Below are 8843 nucleotides of genomic sequence, written 5' to 3' on the forward strand. Positions count from 1 at the left end.
AGGAATAAAGATGTGGGGAATGATTAAGATACAGGAGTTGTTGATATTGCGTGATCTGATTTTTATGTTTTCTCAGATAAGGTGATGCTGCATCATTATAGAAGGAGACAAGTCAAAAGAAGCAGGGGAGGTTTGGCTGGAACATCCTTTCAAAACAGTGAATTGTGCAGGTTTTGTATTATAACTATTGTCTTTAAGCAGTGGTGTCTCTTTGAGAAACCCTCTTTGCCTAGTAGAGAAGGTGAGGCCAAATTGGTCCTGCAGTTGCCCACCCCTGTTGGGATGTTGATTGTCCCTGGAGGTAGGCCCCAAGTGGGCCACTGGTGCCAGCACTGCATGGCTTGACTCTCTCCTGGGCTGGAGCCATCTCTCCATTCTTTCTTCAGTTATTGCCAAGCAGCTGCTTTCAAATTGTTTCATACAACCAAAGCAAACACTCTCTAGAGTGAGTGGTTTCGTTCTCTTGGATCCTGGGGAACACAGGGTGAAAGTAAAGGACTTGGCTGTGACACTCAAGTTGCAGTGCTGCTGGCCAGACAAAGGCCTTGTGTCAGCCCTGAGCCCCAGTGTATGACTGTTCTGCCTCATTTTGTGACCAAGAAATCTGACAAAATCCTCTGCCAGACTCCATAGTCTGAGATGGACGAAGAATTTATTAGTCTGCCGAAGATATGACTGCAGTACATCTCTCTCCAAGCCAATTACATCTCTATTTGATTTTTTGTATTATTATTTTTTTGGAAGGGATTACTCATACCATTAAGCAAAATACACAACAGTCTACCTATTTACATTTGATTATAGCTTTGCTTAGACCACCTGAAGCATGCAGTAATTGCCCTGAAGTGCATTTCCTGATGAGCCATCTACTGCTTTTGCAAACTATAAAATGCTTATGAAAGGAAAAAAAAAACCAAAAAAACCTAATAAAAAATCCAAAAAAACAAAAAAACCCCAACAAACCAACAACAAAACAAACAAAAGAAAAAACAAACAATAAAAAGCATGGAGAAAAAAAAAAAGCAGAGCAATTGGATTCATTTTTGTGCTGCCAATCTTCAGTACAACAGCTTGCCATTCTAACAGCCAGCCCAAGAACTCCAATGCCAGTGAAAAGCTTTGAAGGAATTTTAGTCAAACCACTTGGATTTCTACTTCATACCTCCTTTTCAATAAATAAATAAATAAGATATAATGGCAGACATGTGTTTCTACAACCTTCATTATTACTGTCTTTGTTGGCGTGCAGTTTGATTCATGAGTTACCTTTCCCCATCCATAAAGTGTGTTGTTTTTGCTTACACACATATGCATATTAGAAAAAGCAGAAGGACAGAGTATGGTTTAGTGAGACAGGATGTCAAGGCATTGTAAACATTAAAAAAAGAAAGGAAAAAAATGAAAGACCTTAGCAGAATAAAAGCAAGTGTTGTTTTTTTTTTTTGTCTTTAGTGACAATAAAGGGTCCTGACATATGGCCTCTAGCCATGGGAACAAAACTACTTAGCTTGAAAAATCCCATAAAAGCCTGTGTGACCAATTTCAATGCAGATGAAAAAAAAAAGATCTTCCAGAAAATAAGCAAATGAGCTGTTTGCAGTGCAACGAATGCCTACATTACTAACATGAATTGTGAAATCACTGGCTGTGACTGATCAGAGTTCATTAAAAATAAATCTTGGCCCAGCAGTTTTAATAAACGAAATGAGCTATCAAGGCAGCAATGATTCGCTTTTTTCTCATGCAGAAAACTGTCTGATTTTGCATTTTTCACTCAGCCAAAGAACTTTTGCTGAATTAAACTAACACTGGCACACAAAATAAAAATTCATGTCTCATCTTTTTGAGGATGAGAAGAAGATGGGATATAGCATTCAGACCTTCAGAGCCGTTCCAATTTAACTTTTTCTAAAATCCCTTCCGTCATTTAAGGCTTTGCGGGGAAAATAAATAAAAATTGAGGCCACATTTTTCTGCTCTGCCTGAGGAGGCAGTGATGAGAAGGCAGGCATAAAGGAGGGCTCTTCTCACCCTTCCAGGAACAGCACGAGAGCTGCCAGTTCTGTGCTGTTCAGCAATGTGAACACCATGATGCCCCAGAAGATGGCTGCTATGGGGATCCAGCCTCTGCACAGGTCTGAGCAACCTGAGTGGAAGAAGCTCCTACCAACATTGGGCACAGGCCAGAAAGCACCTGCACAGCCTGAACACATCACCTTCAGCAGGGTTTTGGGTCTAAGTTGGTACCTGAAATTACAATCGTGTTTTCTGGTACAGGAAAGAAACAGTGTCTGTGCACAGCACACGGATGATACCATCATGTGTTTCCTCTGGATTTTCCCCACCGTTTTCATTTTCTTCCTCATACAGCAGCAACAGCAAATGAACAGCTTTGATCCCAGAACACAGGAAGATGTCCTCATATTTATGGCACAACAAATATCACAAAATGAATACATCACCTACTCGTGCTTGCATTTCTCTGGCACTGGAACACACAGCAGTGTGAGTGGGTGGACCTCATTGCTACAACAGAACTGCAATTATGAAAAGGATGTTCAGAAAGCAATAGGAAAGAAAAGGAACAAATACTTTTTCCTCCTCTTTTATCCTTCCTTCCTTCTTTCTCCATTGCTGCTTCCCCATAGCCACCAGTCTTGTTGTACCCTCGAGGAGCAGCCGTCCTTATCTCTGTTGAGCTACTCTGATCCTGCTGATGTTGTGTAGCTCAAAAAGCCAGCTCCTGCGGTTAATACTGTTCCTGACAGCAAACATGTATTGATAGCAGCCCACCAGTGGCAAGGCCTGCATTAAACTGAGCATAAAGAACAAGCTGAATGCCAGTGTGACTGACGAGTGCTTTAAGCCAACATCAGGCAAGCTCCAAGTGCCTGTATCAATTTCCACTTTTGGATATGGTTACAGCTGAGTTCACAGGGGAGTTACAGGCAGAGGTGTGGGTATCCTGATCTAAAGCTCAGTGGAGTGGGTGGAAAGTCACACACTGATTTCAGTGTGCTTTGGATCATGTCTGAAAGTGGAGAGAAGCAAGCACAAAGTACTTTGTGGACCTGCTGTAGTGGTCCTGGATTTTGGTGAAATTTCTCAAATCTTAAACACATACTGCACAAGTGCAAACTCTGAGTGCATGTAGAAGAAATGATGCCGGGAGGCTATCGGTCACTTACACCCTAAGGAAAGGCAGTCACTAGAATAAATGATTTCAATAAAGTATGTTTACTTTTTGTTCACTGCAGCAAAACACCTTCATGAAAGGTTCTAGAGGTTAAATAAACTATTCTTAGTCAAATACTTTACAGTTAAAATCCAGAGTTGCTCCTACCCCTGAGGTCTGATATATGTTGGTTTTTTTTTTTCCCTGGTTACCCCAACTTGTGCAGCTTTCTGTTTTGTTGCCCCTAATATCTTTAATTAGAGAGGGACAGTAAATGAAAGAAAGAAGTGAGACTGTTGCATGTTAACTGATGTTTTAAGGCAGTTTTTTTCCACTGCAGTCTCTCACGTACAAGGTATTGGGCAAGAACTGACCCCACAGTCTGGCAGCGCACACCCAAGGGATCATCACATAGCTATGTCAAGACCTTCTTTTCAGAAACTTGCTTTTCTTTACTATTTCCATTCATTTTCTCATCAGTGGCAATATGGTGACTAATAAATGAGGTTATGTCTTGGTAGATTTGATAGCAGCAGCCTGCTGCTAGAATATCTGCCCTTCAAACTAGCCAACAGAGTGGGGTGTTTTTATTTGGCATGCAATCCCATCAGCTGTGTGGCCTACTCCCTAAAATGTTCCCCCTCATTTTGATTTGATAAAGATTCCTGCTTACCCATTTTATAGGTCTTAGAATGAAGGACAGTTCAGATTTATCAAACCAGAGGAAGATTGCAGGGAGGAGAGTACGGCAGTACTGTGTTTTTCCACACAACCTGTTACGGTAATAAGCACTCCCCCGCAATGTTTGTTGACAGATGTTCAAGGCTCAGGACAAAAAGAAAAAAGCTGATGCTGTAGCACTGCTTCTGAAATAAGTGTGAGCTCCAGGCTGCTGAGCTCAGCAGATAAGAAAGCAGCAAGAGAACGAGAACCGAGAGGGGAAAAGAGGGGGAAGAACAAACATGCAAAATAAACTCTTGGCGCTGATGGAGCCCACAAACATAGTATCTCCTGGATAGAGGAATGAAAAAGAAGGGAATGATCTGGATCAGTGAGTTTCAAATATGTGGCTCTGGGCTTAAACCACCACAGAAGCTGGGTTCCATGCTGAGTGTTGTTATGGACCCATGCAATTGAGAGCCCATGCAGCTGTTTGAGCACAAATGAAAGTGTACAAGAGTGAGGCCAGCAGGAGATCTCCCATTAGGTGATGCAGTTTACCAGCTCTGTTGTGGCTTGTGATTTAATCCTAACCTGGGTGACAGAAATGCAAGGCCCAGCCTGGCCATCACTGTAGATGAACCTGTTGGGATGTACAAAACTACTGAGCTTTCTGAGTCCTACTGATGTCAGGGGAAGCTGGGCAAGTGACCAGTGTGAATAGAAGGCATTGCATGCATTAGGTACTTCAGCAGCCTCTAGTTACTCCTGAGTTCCTGGTTCTCATTCAGGGCTGGTTTCTCTTCTTGCATGTCTTGCATTCTCACTGAGACAGTTTATCCAGCTATAGGCTCAGCAATTGGGGTATACAGGGGAGGGTTAATGTAGAATGAGACATCTTGTTGTTGTCAAATTTATTGATTGATACTAGGATGATAGAGGTTGGATGGCAGGAGAGAGATGGAAACAGATTTTCTTGCCAACCTGTAGTGACAGAGAAGTTCAGTTATCAAGTGTTTTCCAGCTATAACAAGCCTAATTCTTCCCTGCAATAATCTGGATTCCATTCTTCCAGAAAATATTCATAGGAGTGTGGGGGTACGCTGCTAAATTTTTTATTTCATGATCAAATCTTCCAGAAACTTGGATGTTTTTTACTTAGCAAACTAGAAATATAAGATCTGCTTAGTTCACAGCAAGCAAAATTTCCCTTCCCTTCCCTTCCCTTCCCTTCCCTTCCCTTCCCTTCCCTTCCCTTCCCTTCCCTTCCCTTCCCTTCCCTTCCCTTCCCTTCCCTTCCCTTCCCTTCCCTTCCCTTCCCTTCCCTTCCCTTCCCTTCCCTTCCCTTCCCTTCCCTTCCCTTCCCTTCCCTTCCCTTCCCTTCCCTTCCCTTCCCTTCCCTTCCCTTCCTTTTCCCCTCATTTTGCCATCTCAGATATCTATTAAACAGAGAAAACACTTATTTAACCTGACTTTCAAAGTAAACTAGCTGTGCTATCACCTTGAACATATCCCTATTTTCTCTCACAGCGTGGGAGTACTTGTTTACTCACTGCAAATGTTGCAGCGATTGCATGTGTACTTGAAAATAAATAAATAAATAAAAATGAATCATAGCATTAATAATTTACCACCAAATAACACTAGTTTTTTGTAAAACTGCATCCACATCCCCAAATATTGCATGGAAGTAGATTTCTGAATATGTGAGTTGCAGATATGTAGATGGTTCAATAAGGTTCAATAAAACTTAGCAAACGTTATCCTTGTTTTTTGTTGGCTTTTTTTTTCCTATGTGCAAACTTTTCTCCTAATAGCTTTCCCTAAAGGATAAAGTTTAGATATTTTCCTTTGCTGCTGATGAATCATCTGGCCACTTGGATATACTCAGCTGATGGAAATTCCAGTAGCCTGAGCTCTGGAAGCCAGAGAGAAAGAGAGGTGTGTATCACAATGCAGAGAGCATCATGTATGTGCACGCATTTGTCCTTGCACATTTATGTACAATTTTAACATATTAAAGCAGTAATAGACAGGAGAAGAAATGAGGAACTATTCATTGCTTTGGTCTATAAGGTAATAGAGATGAATAGTACTGGAAAAGTTTTGAAGTTTTGTGGATGCATTTTGACATTTATATATTTTTTTTGTTTTGTTAACTGAATCCTCAGCACCTTAACAAGGCAACAAAGTTTTCTCAGGGAACACTGAGGAAGAATACCTCAAAATGGAAAAAGTAAGTACAATTTCCATGATTTATGCCATTTACTTTGCAAACATAATATGTGGAGCAGAAATTTGGCTGATGTTAATCAGTATATTTTTCTTCGCATCAATAGAGCAATTTCAGCATATACCAGCTGAGAATCTGGCTCCATGTGTGAAATAAAAAAGTGGCTCTGGCTTCCTGATCTTTTGTAGTAGACACACAAAACTATTCGTTATTGAGCTTGAAAAAAGATCTCACTTCCCCTTATTGGCAGCACTCTGGAGAAATGGGGACATGGTGTGCTGAGCTCCTGGGTAGAAGAAATGTTTTCTTTCAAACTATAACGACCTTTTTGGCCATCTTAAGGAATATGTTCAAACTTCCTTGGCAAGCAGATGTGGGACATTAGCCAGTTACTACATGAAGGCTTTGAAGATGGAGGGAATAATAAAAGAAAAAAAAAAATTAAAAAAAAAATTAAAGAGGAAAGTCTTTTTTCTTCCATGTGGGTAGCTAAGGGTAACTGTTCATCCCTCTGCTTTGCAAGCAGAAGCACTAATAAGTTTGGTACATCAAAATCAATACATTTCTTGACTGTTTTCTAGCTTGGATGTCGTGCCTGGTTTTTACATGACCACAGCACTCAGAAATAGATGCATTTATCTGCTGATAATGGCCTTAGGTGGTATTTCTGATTGTAAATGTCTCTGGACCTACCAATTTGAAAGATGATGTACACTATAATCAAGGGAACCCTGCTTGATAAACCTGACTTTCAACACTGTGGGGGACAGGCAGGACATAATTTAGGGGGAAGAAATAAGAAATTCTTGGGTGAAAACAGGAACACTGCTTTGGCCAAAGTGCTATAGATGCACATGTGTATTAGTAATAGAAACTGTAATTTGTAAACAGCTTCTGTCAGAAAAAGCAAGTGGAAAAGTATGTAGAAGCTGGAGAGAATTTGGGGAGCTGTGGAAATACATGTTCACTATTTTTTCTGATACTTAAACAAACTTCATTTAATCAAGATTATTGCTCAGGATATGCACTGAGAAGTACTGATTCTTGTGTGCTGAAACATGAAATAAGATTCTCATAATGTGAAGCTCTTGTGAGCTATTAAGGTCATAGAAAAGGTGAGCTTTATATAACAGACTTAGGGGGAAAGGATAAAAAAACCTGATGGGTTTGAATGTCAAAGTCTGGTGTCCACCAACTGAATGCTTAGATGTTGCAATTGTTTGTTTTGGAAGGAATACACTTTTGAGTATACAGAGTGCACTATTTTGAAGATTAGATCTGTCCTTAATAAGCAGTATTTCCTTACCTCCAAATTTCATTCTATCAGAGTGAGCTTTAGAAGATGATTTATGTTATTAGAGTTTGCCCTAAACTCCTAAATAGCTCTATTATGTCCGGTGACCTCATTCTTACTAGGTTTTACAGGTCAACGGTGAATTAAGCAGCCAGCTTCCTGCTAATTAATCCTATTTCATTAAAGAACTGTTAGACTGCATTATCTTATCTCTGTTAAAAGGAAGCTTTTACAGGATTGGCACCAGATTACAGTTATGAATGGCAACTCTGCATCCAAGTCTGACAAGCAGAAGCCAAGCAGAAAGGTGGAAGAGCAGAGCATGAGGCTGGCACACAAATGCCCTCTTCTTCCTCAGTATCCCTCCACCAGATGAGCCCCAGGTGGCTTTGAAGTGATGCAGCCCCTGCATCTGTAATGTGTTTGGTGTGCAAGAGTACTGACAGAAATCCAAGTCCCCACTTGGTGTGACTACACACAGGGGAGGCAAAGCCAGTGCATTATTTACATACAAACTCTTGTTTTGCTGCAGATGAGCAGTGCCCTAACCAACCTGAAACTCATCCCAAGACAGCAAACCTCTATCCAAAGAGCCGCTGCTGTGATTGCACAGCTTGCTCAAATTGTGAAGTCCTTTGGTGTCAACCCTTCTGAAATCAAAGGGTTGGCTTAAACACAATGGAAATTGAGCACCTGTGGAAAATGCCCATGAATACCTAAAGGGTAGGGCACTCAATAACTGAGAGTCAGATAACAGAAATGTATTTAGGGGTTCTGGTCCATGTAAACCAACAAATTTACCATTAGGTTTAAAACTGCTTCTCTCTCTCTCTCTCTTTTATTTATTTATTTTATTATTAATATTATTATTTTTTAAATTTCTTAATTTTTCCCTTTTGCCTCTCACTGCCCACCACCACTATACCTTTAATATTTCATTGTTTGCTCTGGAGCCATGTGGACTAAGCCAATGACAGGTGGGGTTCACCATGCCAAAAGGTATATCTCAGGAGTAGAGCCAGGAGGGAGAAGAGGAAGGAGGGGAGGTGTTTATAAATGGCTTCATTTTTACTAGATATTTACACACCAGATGAAATTTGCGGACCTACGTCTATGAAAAGCACACATTTCATTGAGTGGCCATTGGCATGGGGGAAGGAGTTCAGCTGCTCTGCAGACTGCTAAACAATGGAGGCATTTTCAGCTGAGCTACCTGAAATGATTCCCCAAGCTCCCTTGTCACCCCACAGCAGGACTCCTGTTCTGCCTTTTTGATCCAAAGCTGGGAAGATGCTCAGGGAGGGAGAGTTTGGGGATTGAGCGGAGCCCTTAAAAACTAAAGAATGAGAAGTAGGATCACCAATGTTAAATATTAATGTAGTATTGAGCTCTTCTTCAGCACATTGACTTCTTCAGCACATTGTGCCATACCTCTGTCAGGTACCATCAACCAGCACAACTCCTTGTGGTTTGTGTCTTTG

At 40.9% G+C, this 8843-nt stretch overlaps 1 long non-coding RNA gene across 1 annotated transcript; it reads left to right on the forward strand.

The window, feature by feature from the left end:
- Positions 1–5250: 5250 nt before the first annotated feature.
- Positions 5251–6521, forward strand: LOC146761500 (uncharacterized). Its single transcript, XR_014944193.1, has 2 exons — positions 5251–5776; positions 6007–6521. It is a non-coding gene; the product is annotated as an uncharacterized LOC146761500 (long non-coding RNA).
- The last annotated feature ends 2322 nt before the right edge of the window (positions 6522–8843 follow it).

Source organism: Coturnix japonica, chromosome 3, assembly GCF_054131305.1.
Source record: "Coturnix japonica strain WE chromosome 3, WE-NBRP24, whole genome shotgun sequence".
Lineage (NCBI taxonomy): Eukaryota > Metazoa > Chordata > Aves > Galliformes > Phasianidae > Coturnix > Coturnix japonica.